Genomic DNA, 25,531 nt, shown 5'->3' on the forward strand with positions numbered 1-25,531 from the left:
GGACAGTTTAGGGCATTTTGAAAGCATTGATTTTAAAAATCAGCAATTTTTCAGTGCAGCTATGAATCTTGTTAAGTAAAAAAGGCCATGATAGGTAAAGTGATCTCATCTGCTGAGATGTAGTCTCCATCTGCTGTCTTGAGTCTCTGGGATTTGGGAAATCAGTATGCTACCACTATGGTAGCAGATGTTTAACTTTGGAGGACTTCTGAACACGCTGGAGAAGTGCAGTATCACCAGCTTGCAAAATATTGTGAAAATAACCTATGTTTGATACTATGTGGAAAGCAAATAAGAAATTTCAATGTTAACATGCTTGATCTTGCAGAAATTTCTTCTCAATCCCTATTAAAACAAACAAGTAATTATCCCAAGAGATATATAATATACTGACTTTGTCATCTCCAGGTGAATTCTTCACCTACTTATTCCCACATTGAGATGAAAATGGCTGAGCCCCAGCTTCCCTGAAGCACACCCAGATTCCTGCTGGTCACAAGAGAAAACAAGTGCCATCCCTTGCACATGTCAGCTTTAGCATTGTGAGAGTAGTTAGGTTTTTTTCTTCCATTACTTCTGGGGAGTGTTTCCAGAACCCCACTGCTTTAATGATCTGTCCTGGTTTCAGCTGGGGTAGAGTTAATTTTCTTCTAGTTGCTGGCTGGGGTTAAACCATGACAAGATCCAGTATCTCACTTCCCATCAAAATTTATTCTGGGCCATTCTAGATGCATTTGTTCTGCTACCCAGACTAAATTATATTTCAGATGTTTTTGTTTTCTTTTTTTTTTTTCTTTCTTTAAAGTTTACATGTACTCTTCTACCTACAGACAGCAATTCTCTTCCTTCTTACCCTCCAGTTTATTAGGCTAAATGAAACAATCTCTTTCACACTCACCTGGTATCATAGGTTCTGTCTCCCTGTGATCAGTTTTGCAGCCCTTCTCTGCACTTATTCTTGTTTGAAAGCACATTTCCTAAGCAAAAGGTATTTAAGATGAGGCCTTGCTTGTGACTGGTCAGTAGGTATAAGTATATTGCTCTGTTGAAAACATCTCTGGTAAATTTTAGTTACATACTTGTCTTTCCCATGGCTGCAAAATATTTGTGCCTGATAGTATTTCTGGGGTGACCCTGAGCTTCCCCTCTTTCTCAGTGATCTATTACTGTTAAACACCTAATTTATAATTAGAGGTTTCATTAAGTAACCCCACATTCCTGACCTTGCCTTTTTACACTATTATGCTTCAGGCCATTTATATTACTCCAGTCTTCGATGTCATTCATTTCATTTATGATGTATTCCTTTGAGTTAAATGATAAAGGATAGCCTTATGCTATTAGCAATCTCTATCAGATCTCAGCTTTTGTACAAGGGTTGTGGACTGGAACATTAATTAAAGCTGATTCTGGAGAACTCCCTGTGGGCTGCTCCCTGGCACAGCAGTTTCATTTCCTGCACTGTCTTAGCACTGTCCTGTTCATTTTATCTTGGAAATCCTAGTTCCCTTCTCTCACTGATGTTTTTCATGTGACAGTGGTAACTTTGAGCAAGCAATTTTCAGCAAGCACCTAAATTCCATAACACAAATTCAACTTAATACAGTTGCAGCAGGCACACATCGAAAGGAATTTTTTCATTTGGAGCAGACCCTAAATTGCTACACGATAATGACAGACTTCCCATTGTTTCAGCAGTTTTGGGGATAAATCTGTACGGATCTGTGTTGTAGATTCTCCTAACTGTCATGTGCAAGAAATCTTAGCTGCCAAATATATACTTAACTACAATCTGCTCTAATGGCTTTTTCTCAATTAAAAGCTTCTTAAGTAAGAACTCTCATTGAGAGAACTTCTTTAGGTCAAAGAAAGGAGAAATACCACTTTTTAACAAATATCCTGAGGATGCTGATCCATTAATAGCTGCTGATTACTTATCATCTGCATTTCAACAGACACACAATCTAAATAGCACCTTACATACCAAAAAACCCAACTTGTGTCTTACAAATATACACAGAAAAAATCTACCATTTTTGGTCCTGATAGACAGTTTTGGAATCCGTGAGTGAGAATGAAATTCTAATGTATTTATAAAGAATTGATATCACTGCTTTTCTACTTTAAATATAGAACGTCCTAGACTAATCTGATGAAGTGAGTAATCTGAGACTTGTGACTTCTGCTGACTGATATGCACACAATAAATTGTATGAAAGTTTGCCTGGAATATGGTCTAAGGGTCACACTGGTGATATTCCTTAATGCAATAATATATATCTAACAAAAGTCTTCATATTAGTGTGAACGTGTGGTTCTCCCTACATACCTTGTTAGCAAGTCTCTGGTCACCACACTTACGATCTCCCTTCCTTACAATACAGGGATCTGGAAAGTGAAGTAAGGATCTTTTCTGAATCAGAGGAGGAATTTCAGCTAACGTATAACACGGACATGGTTTGGCAAGCCCTTTGGTGCTTGCCAGGTTGCTATCAAATGCAACTGTTAGCTTTCACAGGCAGGATGTAAGCTTATAGCCCTCTGCACCCTTCAGCTCCCACAAAGCAGACAAAGCTAAAAATAAAAAGGGAAAAAGTAATTCAGCTTTATTATGATACTTTTCACATTTCTTTCCCTCTGTTTTCTCTTTGCTTGCACAGAAAATGGTCAGCTAAAGCCAGAAACTTTTCTAGCTATCTGAAGTCTTAAGTTGGGAATAAGGTTGGGAGACATCTGAGATTTCCAAATTTTGCCCACTCACTTTTTCCTTTGAAGTAAGCTCAAGACAAGTTGAGAAATGTCAGATAGTTGCTGAAGGTTATTTTTGCTATGAAATGCTAAACATTGTTTTTTCCTTCACAAACTCTTATTGCTTCTATAAGGAGGTTTAATACCAGAAGTGATTAAAAAATGGTGCAGAACTATAAATTTATGAGGCTATAAACATACAAATAAGCCTGTATTACGTTGTTTTGCCTGTGATATTTATGGTGTTTGAGTTTCATTTATCTTTAAATACAAAGGAATTGTTAGCCCCAGTAGAAAGGAAATTCTGCTTAATCTTGAGCGTAAAGGGACGTCTAGGGGTTTAATGGAGAAGACACACTTATTTGGGAGCTAATGCTGCTCCCAAGTCAAGTGTTAAGAACGTTTTGACTCCAGGAGTAAGCCCCATGAAAGCTCTGTGCTGGCACACACCCAGAAAGCTGAAGGGAAACTGTTGCCCCCCTCACTTTAATTAAAAAAAAGAGTTTAAATCTAGCTATCCATGTATATTTATGAAGCAAGTAAAGCACACCATTATGGTTTCTAAAGTTTTAATAGCATGGATTAAGGCCATAATATATTTATCGTACAAATTGCATTTCATACCTAATAGTAGGGAGGATGAGAGAACAATGTATTATACAACACAATAACAAGAACAAAAACTTTGTATTTTCATAGTCCTTCAGCTGTTCATAGGCATCTGTGATTACTAGTCAAGTCATCATTGCAACAGTTTTAGAGAGGAATCAATAAAGATCATGTCCACACTGTAAAAATAGAGAAACTGAGGCAGAGAAATGCTGTGACCTCTGACTTCTATAGACACAAGTCTCATGTTAAAGGAGTGGCCCAGTTAGCACTGATTTTTCAGTTGCATATCTAAGCACTTAAGGAAGTACCCTTTAATTTTCTTTACTCTTTGCTATATTAGAGTAACAGTTAATGTATTTTGCCTTGCTATCCTAATGGCAAGATGAGGAGCAGAATTAACCCTTCTGCCAGTTTCTGTGCTCTGCAATTCCCATGGACCAGTGGGCTGCTTGCAATGGACACAGTGCTATTATTATTCTGAGGAGATTTTAGGTGTAAAGAGTCAGAATTGGCTAAAATTTTCCTTGGGGATTTCTCTTGCCCTGATGCACCCTTCTCGTCCATTTTGACCAGCTTTTGAAGATGGTTATTAACAAGTTAGTCTATTTACCTTTTCAAGGTGATATTCTAGTTTCAGAACCATTTTCATTTCATGACAGAAATACAAACAATTCCCAGTGCTTCAAATAACCCTGAGTCTCCATGGTAAAATACTGCTCTCTCTGTAGAAGAGAACTCTTATTTCAGGAATGAAACTTCCAACAAGTGCCAAACAGGGCCAGTAAAAACATAAAATAATCCATTTCTTGTTCAAAAAGGCAGACTTTCTTTATCCATGTAATTATATTCAGGACTGACTCTGTGTTGAATAAAAAGACAATGATTAAAATTCTACCATTCTCATTAATCTTTGTATCAGTCCATTATGAAGTGGGTTAAATATACTGTCTATCACATGTTCACATATTTCCCACAATTGAAAGAACACATATATGCAGAATTAAATTTTCATCCTCAACATGTGACTGCCAGTCATGTTTTGCAATACAGGTTTTTAGTATTTCTATTCTTTTCCAGAGAAAGTAAAAACTCAACATTAAAATAGACTAAATCTAAACTGTTGCAGATTCAGCATCAGTCTTTATTCTGCCATCTAGATTATTCTGTTTTTAAAAACCTTTGAAGATTTTTTATTTGGATATCTCTGGCTTATAAAAATCTCATGTTAGACAGGAACTGGCTCCAACTGAGCAACCCCTGTAACATTTTGGAAAGAAAAGCTACTGCCTAAATCTAAACATTGGCTAAGATGGTGTCACTATTCCAGTCAAAGAAGTTATCAGAAAGTGGTAGCTGAATTTTTTTACAAATATTTTCTTGACTTTTCTCTCTATTTGATATTCCTAAATTTCAACTTTTAAAAAGTATATGTTTTTTAAACACTTTTGCTGTGGTGTGTGGTGGTTGTTTTTTTTTTTTAATTGCATCTAGGAACAAGAGAAAGGAAAGAATGGGATTGATTGGTGGTTAATGGTAGCACTAAAACCAGACAGTTATATTCAATAAGAAAAGCTATTCCAAACCAAGAAGACTAATCAGAATGAATTATCAAGAGGAAAACCCTTGCCATTTTTATAACGGTATAAAGAGGCACAGCAATATTCAAAGCAAAAGCAGCTATATAACAGCTGGTAGCACTACTACATCCACACGTGAAACTCCCTGACCCTGCCTTTCCATGTCCGTGTTGTCCTGTAAATTTATGATCTTTATAAACAATAAGAGACAATGCAACTGCTGTATATTGCATAACTGGGCACCAAAATTCCATATTTGACCCAATTCTTATTTTTTTAATGAAATAGTCTTTTGGAAATTTATGACTGGATATGAAAAATGGTCCTTTGAAATTATAACATTAAAAGGGAATCTGTAAAAGAGGCTTGCCCAGGCTTGTATGTGCTGCCCTTGAGATTCATCTTGTATCTTAATAAATCTACCACAGAATGTGTGCATTAAGTACTGTACTGAGCCTGAAGCCGTATTACCTAAGATTCACTGGGCCTGCACAGCATGAAAAAGGGAAATTGTTACTAAAGATAAGGCTAATGAGCAATGATTCAGTCAGGGTAACAAAGAAACTCCGCTACTGCAAATCATAGAATCATAGAATCATTTAGGTTCGAAAAGACCTTTAAGATCATCGAGTCCAACCGTTACCCTAACACTGCCAAGTCCACCACTAAACCATGTCCTCAAGAACCACATCTTCATGTCTTTTAAATGCCTCCAGGGATGGGACCTCAACCACTTCCCTGGGCAGCCTGTTCCAATGCCTGACCACCCTTTCAGTGAAAAATTTTTCCTAATATCCAACCTAAACCTCCCCTGGTGTAGCTTGAAAGCCATTTCCTCTTGTTCTATGGCTTGTTACTTGGGAGAAGAGACCGACCCCCACCTCACTACAACCTCCTTTCAGGTAGTTGTAGAGAGCGATGAGGTCTCCCTTCAGCCTCCTTTTCTCCAGGCTAAACAACCCCAGTTCCCTCAGCCGCTCCTCGTAATACTTGTGCTCTAGACCCTTCACCAACTTCGTTGCCCTTCTTTGGACATGCTCCAGCACCTCAATGTCTTTCCTGCAGTGGGGGGCCAAAAACAGAACACAGTATTTGAGGTGCGGCCTCACCAGTGTCGAGTACAGGGATACGATCACTTCCCTAGTTCTGCTGGTCACACTAGGGCCTTTGGGTGTGATTTAGAGGTGTTTGCCAGACCAGGTGGAAATAGGAGGAGTCCAGACCATTTTTGCCACTTTGTTGCTTTGAATGTCCACTCTAGTTTCAATGGAATACGACATTCTAGCATTAAAGCAAAAGGAGAAATAGGATGGGCTAGTGAGATAAAGCACCTCAGAGCAGGCACTGTCTTGTTGCTCAGTGGGAAACCCAAACTTGGGTGTTTTCACCCCAACAGCCACAAACATAAATTTTGATTTGTGATATTCAAGGCTACTACCCTCAGCCTTGGGACAAATATCAGCCTTTCTCCCTTTCATCCAGTGAATATTAAAGTAGTTTTATGAAGTATAACAGCTTCCAAAAGGAGAGAGGGAATGTATATCCACATCAAAGATGTTTTATTAATGCAAAATTATGCTACAGTGGCAAATTGTTCTTATTGACTGCATTTTGTATCAATTGTACTTTGCCTTTCTATAAAAAAAAAGGAAAATATTTTGGTGCAATTTAGGTAGGGTTTTTTTTTCTTGCACAGGTTTATTCATGCTGGATCATGCTTTATCCTCCATATTGACTAGAGCAGAAATCTGGGGTATAGCTGAGATCTAAGTAAGAATCAGTCATTTACTCTGCAACCTGAGGGTTGAGGCACTGATCTGTAACATGACATGACCCAGAACTGTGCCTGTTTGCAAGATATCTGGAATGGAAAATGAGATTCTGAACTGAGAAGCTCTAAAATATTCACTTAATTCTCCCGTATTTCATGTGAAATGAAACTTTCCCACCAGTTGACTGGGGTGTCTTGTTGTGCATTTTCTAAACCCTGGAAATTTCCTGACATCATTTTTTGTAATCATCATTATATTCTCCCAATTTTTTTCACTTGCACGAAGCTGTTGATAAAATGGATCACTCAGGAAAGTCTGTCATTGTAAATAAGAACTCTTGCACCCTTATTCTCCTCACGTAAAAATCATAGGTCATTTAGCATTGGATTTGAGCTTACATTTATATAAAAAATATTGTGTTGAACTTGATGTAATTATTTTCTCTTTGATTTTTTTAATCCAAGTGAAGCCCACAAATATTATCTGAATTTCACATTTGATTAATAAAATAAAATAAAATAAAATAAAAATAAAATAAAATAATAATCAAATCAAATCAAATCACTGGGCTTCTATTAAGTTGATGGATATCTCTTTTAGATATGGAGATTTTTTTATTCAGGAATATGTTAAGTCCTTTTTTATCTGCATCATTGAAATCTTGAATTTTGCATACTGATATAAACAATACTTTATATAAATCTCCATAGATAAAGGGTAGGATTCAGCTCATAAATTAAGACATTTAAATTAGGTGCCTACATGTAGGTGCTTGTGTATGTACTAGGTGTCTAAGTACCCATTATACACAGACAACAGAGCTTAGAGATATATCCACATCACCTTACAACAGATCTACATTTTGTCAGTGATGGCATCACCATTAGGTATAATGATGGTTTAGACAAGTGTTTTTTATGTAGATGCCTAGTGAAAGATTCAGTTGCTTAAACTTAGGTATATAATGCCATAGGAGACAATCTGGAGCATCCGTCCTGCATCCTAGCCCTGTTCCAGAAAGGTGCAGCTCCCTCATAGCTCCATACTTGCTGGCATCTATGTGCCTTAGTAATCTCAGATGTCTCCAGATACTTATGTTCAGGCAAGTAAATTCAATCCTATATGCAGACATCTTGACTTGAGTGTCTTAATCTGCAAGGTGAAACTCACTTTTAGTTTGACTAAATTTCTACTCTTTGATTCACTCTGCATATGCAGTTTTCCTGCAGGCTTTCTTCCCTGAAAGATTTCTCTCCTTTTATACGGTAGTGAAGTGCTGAAGGCTAACATAAAACATGTGCTACCAATTTTCTCAGATAGACCAACAGTGAAATAAGGTTCTTGTTCTCACCCTGGAAATGTGGGAGTTTCCATTAAAAAAAAAAAAAAAAAAAGCAGGCAAAGAAAACCCACCAGCCTTCTGATGTCCATCAGACTTGCACATTTGTTTCACTTACAGTTTTTTTCACCTCTGCAAATATACCTGAGGCTAGGAGGAGATATATCCTTCTCCACCCTCACACTAGTTGTCCTTTTTTTTTTCTCGTTGACGTAAGTCCTCTGAGTCATTTGAGATAAGCCCATGACATAAGCACAACCCACCATGTGAGACTACCTCCAGTCATTTATAAATTCAAAGGATTATAAGTAGCAGGAAAACACAGTGTGCTTTCTTGTAAGAAGAACGTGTTTCAACTTTGGGTGTTTTTTTTTGTCATATTCAGGATATTTTTAAGTGTTTCTATTTTTTAATGATTTTTGATTTTTCTTGTTTTCTGACATATTGATATGGCTTGTAATGTTTTGGGTGCTTAATAGGAGGAATTGTTTTTTTAACATCTTTGTTGTAAAATCTCCAGCATCTATTTCTACTGCTTGAAACAAGGTAGAAAGTGTTGTGGATCTGAAACTCCCAGGGGCTGGGTATGATGTTATACTTCAAAACTCTATTTAGAGGACAGAAAAACACAAGAAATTAGAGTCCTCTTTACTGGTCCCTAAGTATGTCTTAAGCATTTGTTTCCTAATCTGAACAGTTCATTTATTTTGTTCATTTTTTATTTTTAAATAGGGGGCTATTTTACAAAAAAGCCAAGGTCAGTATTACAATAATAAGAAGAAATGAGTTTTACTGCTTCTAACACCATTTACTTCTTCCTGTACTGCAGAGAATATGACATTGTACACCAAAAAAAAAATCTCATTCAAACAGACATTTTCTGCTTTACTGCTTGACTTTCTGTGAATAAGTAACCTTTCACATTGCAAAAAATTTTGTGGCAAATTATCTCTCTAAATAGAGTTTATACACACTACATGTCATGCTACAAAAGTGAAAGCGAAGAAAAGGGAGAGAGATTGCAAACTGTCTTGTAAAGGTTTATCAGTAGGGAAAAAAAATTCATATATTTGTTATTGCAGTTCATTATCACTGCTGTATGAATGTGGTGAATGTTGTTATGTATTAAATATTAAAGACTGGAGATTATATTTCTATTAATTTAAGATACTGTTTAATATCTTTTAAAGTGTTAATCTTGCCTTCTGTATCTGAAACATATTATCATATTGCTTGAAAGATCAGCAGACACTTTTCTTTTTTTTGCATATGCAGAGTAGCATCTGCAGGGTTGAGTTTCCCATGCTTAAGTAGAGAGCCATTGCAGCACACACACTTTCATGTCAAAGAAGCATACCAGCCTAACAATTCACTTGTGGAACACTACCACAAGATAATATTGACATCAAATGCCTAGCATGATTAAAAAGAAAACTAGACCTTCACAAATCAAAATGAAACTGAACCGCCAACTGTGGTATGCTTTGAAAGCAACTCTCCTTATGTGTAGCCTGTCTCTTCAAAGTTTCTTAACCCCCACATCAGCATGATTTCTTAAACTGAGGTAAAATATTAAAGAAAAACAAGGAAGATGTACAGTCAGACTGCAGTTATCCAAGCAGCCACAGATGAAGTCAGATACATAATAGCATGTAAGAATCAGCTGATATGGATTGAACGCAAGTGGGAATTAGAAATGTAATATAATCTGATCTTTTGAGCATTCTGCTATTGATCTCACTTTGTCTAAGTACTTTCAAAAATACAGTCCTTGAACATTTTTAATCTAAATTGCATCTGGAAGAGGATGTGACAGCCAGATCCAGAAGAGGGCTCACAATGTGAGTATGACAGAATATAGGTATCTATGCTCAAAGCAGTTATCAAGCTTTGATTGCTGCTTCTCAGTTACACAAGAACTCCTGTAACTAGATCTGGTTTCAACATGAAAACCACCATAAATGCCTACAGCTCTCACGTACCCCCCCAACATGCAGCCTAGAAGCACACTTCCCCTTGTTCCTAGAAACCCTGTCAAAAGTGAATCCTGTCTTTCAGAAGAAGGAGGACTGAAATTAGAAACAACAACAACAACAACAAATCAACAATAATATGGGCTTAGTAAGAATTATTATTCCCATGTACATATGGCCAGTGCCCTTACATAGGATGAGGTAAGTATGAATTCCCAGCCAATATTGGGCCAATATCTAGGCTCTCTTTCCCACAAAAATTTGGACCAGATGATCTTTCAAGGTCTCCTCCAACCTGAGATATTCCTTTTCTTTTCTCTTTTCTCTTTTCTCTTTTCTCTTTTCTCTTTTCTCTTTTCTCTTTTCTCTTTTCTCTTTTCTCTTTTCTCTTTTCTCTTTTCTCTTTTTTCTCTTTTCTCTTTTCTCTTTTCTCTTTTCTCTTTTCTCTTTTCTCTTTCTTTTCTTCCTCTTCCCTCTTCCCTCTTCCCTCTTCCCTCTTCCCTCTTCCCTCTTCCCTCTTCCCTCTTCCCTCTTCCCTCTTCCCTCTTCCCTCTTCCCTCTTCCCTCTTCCCTCTTCCCTTCCCTTCCCTTCCCTTCCCTTCCCTTCCCTTCCCTTCCCTTCCCTTCCCTTCCCTTCCCTTCCCTTCCCTTCCCTTCTTTCCTATTCTATGCTTTTTTTTTTCTATTCCTATTCTATGCTTTTCTATTCTTCTAGTTCAGTATTTTTTGTCACCAGTTATTGAATAAAATGTATTACCGGTATTTTTCCTAAGCTGCAATTCCTGAATTCAGAGAGTGCCTACCTACAATTCTGAATGAGGCTTAGGAGAGAAATGAAACTTAAGACAAATTCCTCTGTCTTTGTGGCTGAGCCAGTGGGAAGCCCTGCAGATCAGGGAGCATTTCTCTGGGCTAGTTTTTATGTATCCCTTTTTGAGGCATCTAACCAGGGGAAGCCATGAGACCTGCAGCTCTCCATCATCAACATCTAGTGTCCTATACTGGGAAAGAGGCTGTGCTGCTCTTTATTATCACTTTGGCTGCATCTAGCCCTGTGTTTAACTCTTCCCAAATGCTGCCTAGGGAACATTTATTCAGTGCATTCTGGTTTTGTGCAGTGGATCTTGCCTCAGTTCCTTAGTCCATGTCTACATGGTAAGCCATCGACCTTCAGCACTTGGCTGAATTGCAAGTGTCCTGCTCACGGACTTGACCAACTGCACAATGGCTCAATGTGGTGTAGCCCATACGTGCAGGTTTCTTCCTGACACACCAGTGCACCAGAGGATTACTGCACACAGCCAAGCTTCACAGGGGCGCTGAACCAGGAGCTGTTCACACAATTCATACCTAGATCCAGCCTTAGGGATTTAGAAAACATTGACCAACAGGATCCATTTCATGTTCTTCCCTTTCTTTTACTGCCATGTCATTTCCTCCAAGAATAAGCCAGAGTTATGGCTTATTCTTGGATAACAATGTCTCATATCTTATGCTAAGTCTCTTAGCAGAATATTTCTGAAAATTATGGTAGCACGGCCTTGAGGCTGAGGAATTGGAACCATAAACAACCAATAATAAAAGTAACACACGACTGCTGGTAATAAAATATAAGAACAGAACCGTAAGTATCCTAAACCTTATAAAATTCTTTCAGGTATTCTTCCTTTTGCACTTTACTGCATCAGTTAAATGGCAAGGAACTTATTTGAAGAAAAGATGTATTTTTTTCCTGCAGAGTGCATTTCAATTTCCAAGAAATCTCAAATAGCTTCAAGTTGTGAATTCCTAATCATTGAATCCAATATTTTTCAATCATAACCCTAAATGAGAACTCAGCTTATTTTGGTGGTTATAGTATGCTGTGATGCAGGGAATATAATCATAAAAGGAGAGGTACACTCTTACTCTGGGTCTGAATTTTAATAAACGGTTTCAACAAAAATGTACTCATTGTCATTATAGTTATTTTCCTTTCTCTACATTAAACTCCAGAACTAAACTATTAAATAAATCAGTTTATTGAAATACTGAATTTATCCTACCTTAAGACAAAAATGTTAATTGCTCACCAAACTAAGTCAAGTATTCTATAAACTCTTGTTTCCCTATAAACAGATTTCCCGTAAATTTAACAGACTACTTTATTCTCATCACAAGAACACACTAGAGGAGAAAAAGAGTCACGAAATAAAGGTGACTTTTATTGTTGTTTTTAGCTAGTTGTAAAATTATAATACTACCTCTCTATTAATATGCTAGGCAGTAAACAGCTTCCACAAATGTTCTAAGTAAGAGCAAAGATTTTATACAACAACCATTACTACCAAAATTTAGAAGATTATAATGTAATTACGTAACAGATTAGTAATATAAAGAAAGACTCTTCACAACTAAAATCCGTTAGTGTGAGATCTATAATATACAATAATTTCAGATACACATGATAGAAATAAGACAGATTTCCTTTTAAACAAAGATTTGATCTCCCCCATAGAGATCTTTCATCCACAGACACTGAAAAGCTGCAATAATATTCGAGTATAGGTTGTGATTGTGTAATTTTTAAGCTGAATTCTGAACACATCTATTCATGTGTCAAACTTCTAAAAAGCTACTAGAGTGCTTTTGAAAATTAAGCATACAAAGAGTCCTAGTGATCAGTAACGTTATGTGTTCAAAGTTCAGTACACGAAGACAGTTTTGTGCATAAAACTCTTTCAGAATATCAAAATGTTTTTGTAGGTTTGGGACAAAACTTTCTCATAGATTCATAGCTCTGTGAATATAATATATTGCAGTGTAACTCTATACAAAAATCACAGGAACTACTTGTCTTTTTCTTCAGCTTTGCTTATTTTGATCCTTTGTTACATAGCTTTACATTATTATTAATTAGATTCTGTTGAAGTAAATTGTCTTCATTGCTGTTTTCTGTTTAATTTCTGTCATTATGGATCCTCACTACTTCTATGAAAATTATCAATAAACAAATACTAATTAATTGGTGACCATCCATATTTTTCAAATATTGTAAAGATGTCATAACAGTGAAGTTGTATTGCTTAACTGCACTAGATTTCTTTACATAAAAATAATTATTAGAGTGCTTGATACATATTAAGTAGACCAAAGAAGTCACTTTGATGGTATTCAACCATTGCTAATCAGGCTGTGTTATTAATTAAAACTTAATGACCTGAATCTTTCTGTTATTGACAAAATGTGGTTTATAATTACAAAGGAATTTAAATAACATGGCTAAAGTAATGCTAAAAGGGCAAAACCCCAACAGTTTGCTTACTCACAGAATGAAGTACAATTTCATAACTAAGCTTGTCCTTTTAATGAATAACAAACTCGGTAAGCTTTCTCTTTGCTTGATAAAGTTGATCACTTTATATACTTCTGCAAATCAATCCAGCACAAATACTCTGTGGAATTTTAGTCTATATGTTGCAGATATACAATGGAAAGTGTTTTATAAGTCATTGCTTAAATGGCCACCAGGTCATAAATTTCAATTCAATTAGCTTTTTAATCTAACATATTAAGTCTTGCAGATCTAGTCTTAATGTGCAATAACATAATTCTTTTACATATTAATTATATTGTTTCTATTATAGAAAAACAGGAGATACTGCCCTTGAAAATAGCTGTTTGCCACTACTCTAGCTGATAGGATAATGTTCAAGTCAAGATTTTTTTCTATTTCTACAGTGAGTCTGAAGAATGAGACAAAATTGTTTCCATCAGGTCCTGTATTTTCACTCCATAGCACTTTCAGAGTCTGCTCCTGTGATGTGCAAGGAGCCAAACTGAGAAGGAACTCAGAGCTCCTACCTGTGACCTTCAGTACATCTTATTCCTGTAACTTGTCGTTACTCCATTCTTCCAGAGACTACCTCCTCACAGCAAAGACAGGAGAACTGATAGTCATAACACTTTCCCCCAGGGGGACAGGACTGGGCAGGGCCGCAGGATCCAGGTTGTGCTGGCTCCGTTCTTGGAGGTTTCCAGGCCCCAACATGGCACAGCCCTGAGCAGCCTGGTCTGAGCTCACAGCTCTGGAAACCAGCTTGGAGTAAGTGATTTTCTGAGTTCCTTTCTTGGTCTGTTTGGGTGCTAATAGGTTCCGTTGTCTCCTGCAATTTTTTTGTTGTTTGTTTTGTTTTGTTTTAAAAAATATATATATATAAAATCTTTCCTGTACTTTTCTCCCTCTATTTGTCCTTCAGTTTCAATGAATGAGTCTAAATGAAAAACATTTTATTTTATCTTACTTATTAGATAAATCCAAACCAGTGAAGAAATAGAAAAGTTTCACTGAAGAAAGACATAATTACAAGTAAAAAATTGTGAATTCTGAGTTTTTTTGCTGTTGTAAGGTATGAAAATAGATACTGAATATGTTGATTTTATTCTATTTTTGTATATAATTAAATTTGTAATACCTGATTTTCATTTAAATAAAAAATGTAAGTAAATTAAATGGGGTTTAGCCATAAATGTAACTATCAAGATAAAATTTTGTTTTAAACAGATTAATTTTAAATTGTATATATTCATGAATATATACATGTGATGCTGATTAAAAGAAACAAAAAGACAAAAACAATCACCGTTTAAAACCTTATATTCAGGGAAAGAGATTTACTAGAGCTAGGAGCAACATCTTGAGTAACTTTTAGCAAGACTGTCAGCACTACTGCAATAAGTATTGCTAAACAGCTTCCAAAGATTTCACAATTTTTAAACCATGTTTTCCTGTGCAAATTGCAATCCGGGTGTTAGTACTTGGCCTACAGTGACTCTTGCTGCAGTTTCAGTTGGACATGGTACCTTTTCTTCCTATTACAGTTTTTGTTCAGAGTTAACTCAAATTGTTTATTTGGAGATGCTGCTTCAGATTTAGGTGCATTTCTATGGCTGGTGAAATCATTCTTGCCTGTGGTATATGGCTTTTGAAATATTTCTGGGAAAAGTAATGTGGCAATATCAAGCACTATTTTAGGGCTAGATTCCTGTTGACAGCCCCACTCTTGAGGGAAAACTGGCTTACTGGGGTGGGCAGTTGTAGGTGGCTCTTGACTTATTTCCTCACCTTCTACTCTTTCTTCTAGGTTTCACAAATGGCAGATTAAAAGATGAGTCTGATCCATTATTTATTTTGATAAAGTAAGAATAAAAACCATACAACTCCTCAGGTCCTACTGAAGGCATAAACCCAGGAAAGTTTGTAAAAAGTTCCAGCAAGGGAAAAACTGAACTTGCAAATTTATACACAAGAAAAAATGCAAAGAAAAAAAAGCTAACAATAACTGGAACAATGATTAAAAGAGACACATTAGAAAATAAACATTTTAAGCAGCCAATAGAAAAAGTTGCAAAATTGCTACAAATTTTTTTTTTAATTCTCCAATTAGATTTGCCCAAGAAACTCCATTATATAGGTATTTTAATTTATGGTGTTTTCTTTACTATTTATTTCCTGGTTTTCTAGAAAATAATGACTTGAAATAATATGAAATAATAACTTGAAATAATGACAATTCACTTTTATAATTTTTTTTTCCATTAGCTTCAATAGTGAAATTAAGAAAAGGATAAAAACTGCCACATTAAAACTTTTCCTTCCTCTTTATTAGAAACATTAATTAAATTCTGTCATTGTTCATTGCTCTAAGTACTGCTATTCATCTATATTCAATTCTATTAAGTATTGGTGCTTTATGCCAATAAAATATAAATTATGATAGAATAATTTTAAGAGGATGTAATGTGTATATAAGGGTATATGGGCAAAATAATATTAATGTGTTAATAACTAAGCACCCTCATAAAAATACACACATTGGAAGTGAAAAATAAAGCCTCGGTAAATACCAAATAATTTTATTTCTAATGTCAGCATTTTTCACTTATTCAGTTAGAAGGCATTCCCTCAAGACATGCAAGAAATGCAAAAGTATGATAGCACCACTGTGTACCTGACAGTTTTAATCATATGTTGTGTTTGAGATAACCCTTATAAGTAATCTCTTTTTAAATAAATATAAAATTAAAAGCAACATTTTCCATTGTATAATCCAGTCGGTCATATTTAACCTTGAAAAGATACTCAGCTTCTTATTAAAGCCTATAAAAATACTTATCCCAAGTTTCAAGAAAAATATTTATCCCAAGTTTCAAGCTCCTTTCCTTAAAATATATTACAAATTTGAGTGTGGAGGGATGGTGGAACATTCCTAGTACTTTAAGAGTATCAAACATTTCCAAGTCATTAAATAAAAGTAATGAATCAATACATGTTCTGGCATCACTCATTAATACATCACTGAAGCTGAGATTTATCCTCATGTTGTAGGACTAGAACAGAAATATCCTTCATAATTAATTAATTGAAAGACACATGATGTTGGATTGCTAATCTGCAAGTAACAGTTATTCTCAACAAAGTATTTTTTAATTGGGTCAGAAATAAAAACTGAATCTGCTGGCCAAAGTGACATATTTTTCCCTGTAACCACAATGGAATTACTCTCTTTCTTTGGCATGTAGTTTCAATTAATTTTTTTAATGACACAGTTAATTTTGCTTCTACCTCCATGCATATTTATGCACTGAAAAAATGAGATGCTAGAACAGAAAAGAGGCTACTTAATCTCTCTGAAGGTCTGGACATTTGAAACCACTCCTATAACAGGAAGATGCAGCCTACTCTAGCACAGAGCGAGGGTCATCCTGGGGTCTTTTCAAAAAATGTTCAGCATTTAATAAGTCTTTTACATTAAAAATCCAGGCTGCTGACAGGAAGCTCAAAATGTGCAAAAATCTAGGGAAGATGTTCAGCTTAGTGATGCTAATTTTCTCCCTCCCAGAGGCTCAGAGGAAGCTATTGCCACTGATTGGCATTATCTACTAGCTATGGAAGGTGGGTTCCAAACATCTTTACACTGTTTTTCAAGATTTTTTGTTATTTTTATCCCAAGCATTTAATTGACTTTGACTGCTTATGAAAATCCCATTGGAAGAGGTCTCTGCTACAAAGAGAGACATTTCAAGTAGCTTTGACATTTCCCAGTTAATTCTTTAGTTCAAAAGTGAGATGAAATTTTGCATTAACACCAGAAAGAAGTGAAGTCAGAGCTCATTGTAAACAAGAAACATTCAAATGGCTTCCACAAAGATCAGGAGCTCTTTTATATAATTTTAAACTGGGGCCATGCAACAGGTCAAAAACTAATATCAGGGCACTCATTATCATTCATTCGCAGTTCACTTTGTCAAAACTCTGCTCTATGTTCCTGAAAGGTTGCAAGACTTGGAGATACCACTGCTCCATTACAGGAATCCATAGTAGGTTTGAGAAAATTCGGTTTGAATATACGAGCACTGAGTGTCTGCATGATGATATATGCTTATTTCTAGAACCACCAACAGAAGGAAGTTTGCATTGTGCAGTTATCAGTTTAAGATTGTACAGGTCGCATGAGATGGAGCAGAATTCATTAAATTTCAAAGTCAGAGATGCCCTGTATAATCAAATTGAACTATTTTGTAATGTCAGAGTTATCATATAGAAATAATTCTTCATCAGCCCCTTTACCATATTTCCTGCCGCTTTAAACCAGTTAATCAGTAAAATGTTATTAAAGTTTGTTATCTAAATCTTAAGCAGAAATGTCAACTACAGAAAATAAAAAAGTATTGAGATTTGCTAAGAACAAAATGAGTTATCCTTTTATGACTGTCCTATGCCCCCTAACACCTCTGCTAGTGGTTATATATGACTTTGAAGAGTTCAATGCACAAAAAAATCACTTTTCTTCCTGGTTTGCTAAAACTGACATTTCATTCATTCTCAGCTCTCTAAAAGAGAGGATAATATTATTACAGCCTTGACTATGTTCTTTTTCTTTCACATCTAACTCCAATTTGTGTTTCCTGTACTGGCTCCTTCACAAAATGAATGGTGACTTCGAAGAAACACAAAGCATTCTTTATATGCAGTAATTTTCATGCTATTTTTCAAGAAACATTTAGGGCAATCAGAGAGAGAATATATCTTTATGATCAACTTCCTTGCTAAATCTTTAGAAAATCCCACCCTAGCTGATTTTTCTTAGAGCAATAACTATATCTCTTGAATATTTATTTCAAAACAATCAGGTTCCACTCATCCAAAATAATTTTCTCATTTTATGCACAATTCTTACTAATTGGATATAAATTATTGGATATAAATTATCCAATTACTTCAAGAAATATAGTTTCAAGAAATATAATTGTCCAAGTGATGACAAATAATTATGTTAGTTAATTACCCTTCTGTTCCTCCTGATTATTCCTGTCCATTTCCCAACTCACTCTTTCTCCCCTCCTACCTGATCCACTGTGATTTTCCTTCTTAGCCCTGAGTAGGCAGCTGAAAAGGAGTCCTAAGGCAGCACAGACAATTTGCTGTTGACCTAGAGAGAGAGGGTTGTTTTCAGAAACTCTACTTATGTTTCTATTTGAGAACCACAGGAAAATGTCTTCATGAATTCCAGATCACTTGATGAAAGCTGGCATGCGCCTTCCATCCAAAAATATTTTATATAATATTTATTAAGTTCTATGATTCATGAAGCTTTTGGAATTGATATTTCTCTTCTTCCAGAGAAGTAAGGTGGGGGACCCTATTTAACATTTGACTAGTTTTTCTGTTCATTTTGTCATTTCTTTATCACTTCCAAAATCACTCTTCACCTCCACAACAGCCTTGCAAATTCTTTATCTAGCATTTTGTTAAACGTACCTCACCTCAGCAAACCAGGTTTTTCTTTCTCTTGCAGTGTGTGAAATGTTTTTTCTCTTGTGAACATAAAGAATACAGCTGTTAAGGCTGACAAGCAAAAGGAAGGTTTTGGGGCCAGAGACCTGTGAACTCTTTCAGTATAAATACCATTTAGATCAATCTTGTCCGTTAACAACCTCAGGATAAGTATCAGGGTTTTCCCCAGTCCTGCACCTTCAGGGGTCTCTCTCATTCCAGTATTATTGCCTTGTGATGTGCCTTTATGATGGGCCAAAGTAGATTAAATTCATCGGTATACCTAGGCACCTGCTGTCTTTGGGCAGGCACGACCTGAACTTCATCCTCTCCTGGAGAAATGAAACTGTCTTACTGATCAGTGGGTGCAAGAAGAATTCAGAAGCGGCTTCTGTTTGGAGGGTGGTGACTACAGACTTAGTTGTGGAGAGATCTGTAGTGCTATTTTTGAGCTGAGTCAACACCTGGCACTTGTCCTGTGTGATCAACACTAAGGGGGAGAGGCTTTTTTCTTTAGCTTATCTGCAACTCACCTGTACTTGCAACAACATTGATATAAAAGATTAAAAAAAAATGCAGATATTAACAAATTTATAGTCTTCCTGAGCTATTAAAGAATTCCATGAACTCTCCTGTCTCTTTCCAGGTATTTCTGCAGGCACTCCATAACCTTATTCTTTGCAAGATATGCATCTCGCTTTACAATTTTAGTGAAACTGAAAAATCAAATGCATTAAACATTGCAACAGAACAAATTTGGAAGCTACTACTGTTAAAAAATTCTGCCCTTACATAAAAGGACAAAATATTTCAGTTACTAATATGATAAATGGGAATTAATTCTGATCTGGCTCTTGTTTGAAAGTATTGAATATGAGCTCATGTTATTTTAGTATATGCAACAGAGAGTGCCTAGGCAGAGAGGTATTAGATTTGTACATATTTTTCCTTCATCTGAGTTTAACTCTAAAAAAACAATGCCAGTATCACTTTCATTTTCAGGGTTTTATACAGTTGTGCTAATAAGGTAGGAAAAATATGCTATTTCTGTAAGCATATTAAAACTAGGAATGACATGAGTTGATGTCAGGAAGACAGAATGCAACTATTTAAAGATGCTTGTAGGAAGAAGTGTTGTCATTTTTGTATTCTTTTACTGTCATAGCCACAACAATTCTACTATTTAACAAGCTATTAGAAGGGTTACTTAACTATGAATTAATATAACCTTCATTTTGTTAATGTGGATGACTGTAATATGTATGCTGATTTTGCTAAAAATGTTGGTTTCTTTGATATTTGGCAACAATATAGATTTCTACAATGGGTTGCATTCTAGGATGATGGTTTTCACATCATATAGTGAATGGTTTTCAACCAAATACTTGCCACAGCGGGGAACAGGCAGCATTACAATCCCTGCTAAGACTGTAATGGTTTAAGTTACTGGGAGAAGAATTTTTTTGCAAAACATCTTTTCCATCAAAGTGCAATGGAGCACTCAGTGAGATATTCCAGTGTCTGTGAGTTGGTGCCTTCTAGAAAAAAGTCTTGGGACTGTTTCAGCTAAAAGTACTCTAACAAGCAAAACCTCTGCAGGCTTTTCACAAAGATTTTTTTGTGCAGAAACATAGCTGTCTGGGGGAACATTTCCCATATCGTCACACACCTCACACTTTCCTCTACACAGTTCTTCATCCTGCTCCTACTAGCAGACATGGACCAGGAGGTACAGCTTAATAACCAACAACAATCTTCTCACATTATCATGGATGACCTGGCTCTCTAACAACAGGATCAAAAAAAATAATCTAGAGTAGACCTGAGTTCAAAACATGTCATTTTAATGTGTTTTCAGTGCTTTGGTAATTTTAATGTCTTTGATGAAGTCAGTGAAATGTTTATAATCTGTGTAGTGTTACATTTACATATACAGTTGCATATAAATCTTCTTCTTTGTTTATTATAATGCCTTTGTAATATCTTAGTAATATGATAAATTTATCCCTAAATTTACGTGCTACTGCTTTACAGAGTAAAGTAATATTTTTTTTCTTTTAATTCTGTGGCAGAAAACAAGGCATAATCCTGTACTTGATCAATGACATTTACCAAAACTCATTAAGAAACAAGGTAGGCATATGATTGCGTTTTCACGCACAGATCTTAAGACGTGAGCAAGAAAAAGGCTCGCTATGAAAACCTGCTTACTGAAAACCAGTTGGAAGTCTTTAATCCCCCACCATGAAGTGGACACATGGTTCCTGTGTGAGGAAGGATGTGACAAGGGCAGAGGACAAGGGCTTTTGCCCTGTAAAGATCTAGAGGTGAATGGAGACGTAGAATGGAAAAAAAGCATGTGGTGGCGGTGGAGTGAAAGACTGGATCAAAATGAATGCATGTCTGGGGTGATAATTCAGGTTGCCTGAGAAACCTTAATTCAGGTGTTTCATAATTTCTGGGTTCTTCAGTTGCAGCCTTAGTGTTCCTTTGCCATAGTTCAGAGGCAGGGTAATAATAAGCCTTTAAAAAAAAATTAACCATATAAAGCTGCTGAAAGAAGCTGATCCCTTTGGGTATTCAGCAAGGATAGCTGTGCTGAAGTTTCTTCAAGTACTTGACCCAGTGACGACGCTGGTAACACTGTTAGCCTCCAGCTAGTCCTATCCTTCAGGGAATGAATGCATACTTAAATTTCTCTGCTAATTCTAAATAAGAGAAAGCAGACTTTCATGAATGATGGAATTCATTCAACAAAAAGAAGTATATTCTGGGGGTTTTAAACACTTCTGCACAAAGTTCCCTGTGAGTCTTTCCCTTACCCTGGCCTTCTGTTTAGTTCCTTTCCTACTATAGCTCCCATACTCATGTTTCCTCAGCCGACTCCTGTCTGCCTCTTCCTATACTGCCCCACACCTTTACTTCTCTCTCTTACCCCATGCAAGCCCACATTCTTTCCCTTAGTACAACTGCTGCTATTCCCCCTTGCTGCTATTCAATTTCTTGAATCTTCCCCAGGAATGTTTATTTCGGCTCTATCTATATTCTTTCCCTTAACATCTTTCTTTACCACAGTCCCTCTTGCTCTTGTCCTATCCCCACACAGACCCGTTCCTGGTCTCCGGTTATTTTCTTTCTCCCCTTCATCCTTCCTATATGGCACGAGGAGGCAACACTGGAGGGACAGGTTTTATATTCTTAAACTTTTTTAAGAAAGAGCTTATTTTGATCAAAACTTTAACAAAATATCTGAGGGATACATTTAGCATAGAGTATTAGAGCCACAATGGTTTACATTTGGCAGAGCTATCAGCAACTGAAAACAGAGGCTTATGATTGAAAGCCTCTGGCAGCCTCACTTATTGGCATGAGAACTCTGCCACCTATTACAATATGCTGTTTATTTAACAGTTTCTGTTAAATTAAATTACTTATCTCTCACCATGACAGATATATTTATATCTATTTTAAATAGCCCTCCAAATGTTTCTTTTAATTCTTGCATATAAATTCTAGTGTAATGAGGTAATGCTGCTGCATTTTCATGAGTATAATAAACCTCTTACGATTTGGCCCAAGTTGAATATATCAAGGAGAAGAAAAAGGGAAGGAGAAGTTGGTATAATCAGAAATTAAGTCACATTTAATATGTTAAGTTTTAGAAAGTACTGAGGAAGTCCACAGTGTAAGGAGGATGAAAATGACACGGAAAAGAACAGTACCTTCATATGTACAAATATTAAAATATAGGCTTTAACTTTATGAGTCAGATTCTGTTGTTATTTATCCTGGTAAATCTTGTTTACTCTCCATGTAGAAGGAGTAATGAAATCAATGAAATCAGTGGAGACAAATAGAAGTAAAAGTAGAATCAGATCCCCACAAATGTAAATGAAGAGCATAGAAAACAGAAGATAATCTTTTGGACAGTGCTAGGGTACTTATGTAGGAAAGCTCCCATCATGAAAAGTTAATGATGTTTCAGGATTTAAAAATTATTAGAAGGGTAAAATACCAAAAATAATAGTCAAGATTATTTTCTACCTGTAACTGCCACTTGAAAAATGGCACTTGTTTATGTACAGTAATACTTTAATATCTTACACAAGATTCTACTGAAAAAAGGTTACATTTGGCTGGGACAGCACTAAGATCAACTTGTATTGAAAACACCATCTACCTTTAATCAAATTTTTTTTTCTGATTTCAAATACAGTGTAACTACCCCCCCACTGTTATCACAAGCTATTAGTGATTCACAGAAACATAAGCAGTATGAAGGAAGAGTAGAAGCAAAAAGGTTAATTATACAATCTTGCAATAAACTTCCCAGCACTTGTAGTTTTTTATTAGGTGCATAACATGGCACTGTATAATGTCCTTTTTCTTTACTTTCTTACCAGTGTTGTTCATGTGAATGTGGAGGTCTTACCAACTGAATCCTACTGACAATAAATTTAATAGCTCTGCTGTATAGCTTCTTTCTTCCTGAAATGATTTTCACCGCAAATTTATGAGTTTTTCAATATATAAAGACTCTCATTTTTATTGTTCTTTAAATAAAGATTACAAATCAAATTAAATGCTGGAAAGTGAAAAGGAGGATAAGTGAGAGCAATCATTTTCCAAAACGTGTTTTTAGTATATTTCCTTCCACTGACCAAAAAGTCATGATGCCTGGAATTGAATTATACAGTAACTTGAGGGTGAAGAAATACCAAAAGACTGCAGAGTAGTATGTGTTTAAAAATTGTTTCCTAACAGTGCAATATAGCTACTACTTTTCTTCCTCCTTCCCATCAGTAAGACCAATGGAAGCCTTACAGAAGACCACATGAGTCATTTCATAGAATCATAGAATCGTAGCAACATAGAATCATTAAGGTTGGAAAGGACCCTTAAGATCATCGAGTCCAACCGTTAACCTGACACTGCCAAGTCCACCACTAAACCATGTCCTCAAGCACCACATCTACCCATCTTTTGAATACCTCCAGGGATGGAGACTCAACCACTTCCCTGGGCAGCCTCTGCCAATGCCTGACTACCCTTTTGGTGAAAAAGTTTTTCCTAATATCCAACCTAAACTTCCCCTGGTGCAGCTTGAGGCCGTTTCCTCTTGTTCTATGGCTTGTTACTAGGGAGAAGAGACCGACGCCCACCTCGCTACAACCTCCTCTCAGGTAGTTGTGGAGAGCAATAAGGTCTCCCCTCAGCCTCCTCCAGACTAAACAACCCCAGCTCCCTCAGCTGCTCCTCACAAGACTTGTTCTCTAGACCCTTCACCAACTTCGTTGCCCTTCTTTGGACATGGTTTATTACCTCAGTGTCCTTGTAGTAAGGGGCCCAAAACGGAACACAGTACTCGAGGTGCGGCCTCACCAATGCCGAGTACAGGGGCACTATCACCTCCCTAGTCCTGCTGGCCACACTATTCCTGATACAAGCCAGGATGCCATTGGCCTTCTTGGCCACCTGAGCACACTGCTGGCTCATGTTCAGGCGGCTGTCAACCAGCACCCCCAGGCCCTTTTCGGCCAGGCAGCTCTCCAGCCACTCCTCCCCCAGCCTGTAGCGTTGCATGGGACTGTTGTGACCCAAGTGCAGGACCCGGCACTGAGCCTTCTTGAATCTCATACACTTGGCCCCGGCCCAGTGATCCAGCCCGTCCAGGTCCCTCCAGCAGATCAACACTTCCACCCAACTTGGTGTCATCTGCAAACTTACTGAGGGTGCACTCAATCCCCTCATGCAGATCATCAGTGCAGATATTGAACAGGACCGGCCCCAACACTGAGCCCTGGGGAATGCCACTCGTGACCAGCCGCCAACTGGATTTGACTCCATTCACCACCGCTATCTGGGCTTGGCCGTCCAGGCAGTTTTCTAAGCCAGCGCAGAATGCACTTATCCAAGCCGTAAGCAGCCAGCTTCTCCAGGAGAATGCTGTGGGAGACTGTGGCAAAGGCCTTACTAAAGTCCAAGTAGACAACATCCACAGCCTTCCCCTCACCCACTAAGCGGGTGAAAAACCCAAAATTCCACCTCTGGCACCAGCCTCTGAGACACGCGTTCATGAGATGGGTCTTCCTGTTCCTTTCCGTATTCCTCCCGGCTACTGACAGGATGGAGGAAAACACTACCTGCGCTCCTGATCCTTCAAGTAATCACCTCAGTTCTCTAAAGTCCCTTTGGTCATCTTTGTGCCTCTATCAGCTACCTGATTTGCTCCCATCTGCATCCAAGCAGAAAGCTCTGGTTTGTGAGCAACTGCAGGTCAGCACCAGCAGCTAGTCCTGAATGAAACAAAGCATCTGCCTTTCTGCCTTGCCATGGGCTCTGCTCACCTTTCCAGGAGCAATTACAGTGTTTTCTTTGTAACTCTGCATATAGGCCAATGAAGAGGCATTGCTCCAGGGCAGAACTGTTTTAGACAGTCTGCTCGATCACGTGATAAACCCTTGACCACTGCACTATAGGAAAAACTAGATTTATTTGAGGTGCAAAACAGCTCTCCATGAGCTTCTCAGGAAGACCCACAGCAGAGAATCTGTATCTAGATGAGGCTAATAATTAGAGGTAATATGTCTAATATATTAGAGAAAACGTTCTTTAATCTAAGTACATCACAAAGAATAAAATTATTCTCCATTTTTAAGTAAAGCATTACCAATAAAGTGATAGCATCTTGCCAC

General features: G+C 36.9%; 1 protein-coding gene across 5 annotated transcripts in view; it reads right to left on the reverse strand.

Moving 5' to 3' along the window:
* The window catches only part of RALYL (RALY RNA binding protein like), a 394,972-nt gene that overhangs the window by 326,308 nt on the left and 43,133 nt on the right, over positions 1-25,531 (reverse strand). The window contains exon 1 of one of the 5 annotated variants that reach the window (XM_087750719.1): positions 18,409-18,433. The exons of the other annotated variants lie outside the window; for them this stretch is intronic. The gene's annotated coding sequence lies outside the window, so the exon portion shown is untranslated. Of the gene's footprint in view, positions 1-18,408; positions 18,434-25,531 lie in introns of those variants that run through there. 5 annotated transcript variants of the gene reach the window in all.

Source organism: Nipponia nippon, unplaced genomic scaffold (genome assembly GCF_047370975.1).
Source record: "Nipponia nippon isolate SJK-2023a ecotype South Korea unplaced genomic scaffold, ASM4737097v1 scaffold_1, whole genome shotgun sequence".
NCBI classification, from domain to species: Eukaryota; Metazoa; Chordata; class Aves; order Pelecaniformes; family Threskiornithidae; genus Nipponia; species Nipponia nippon.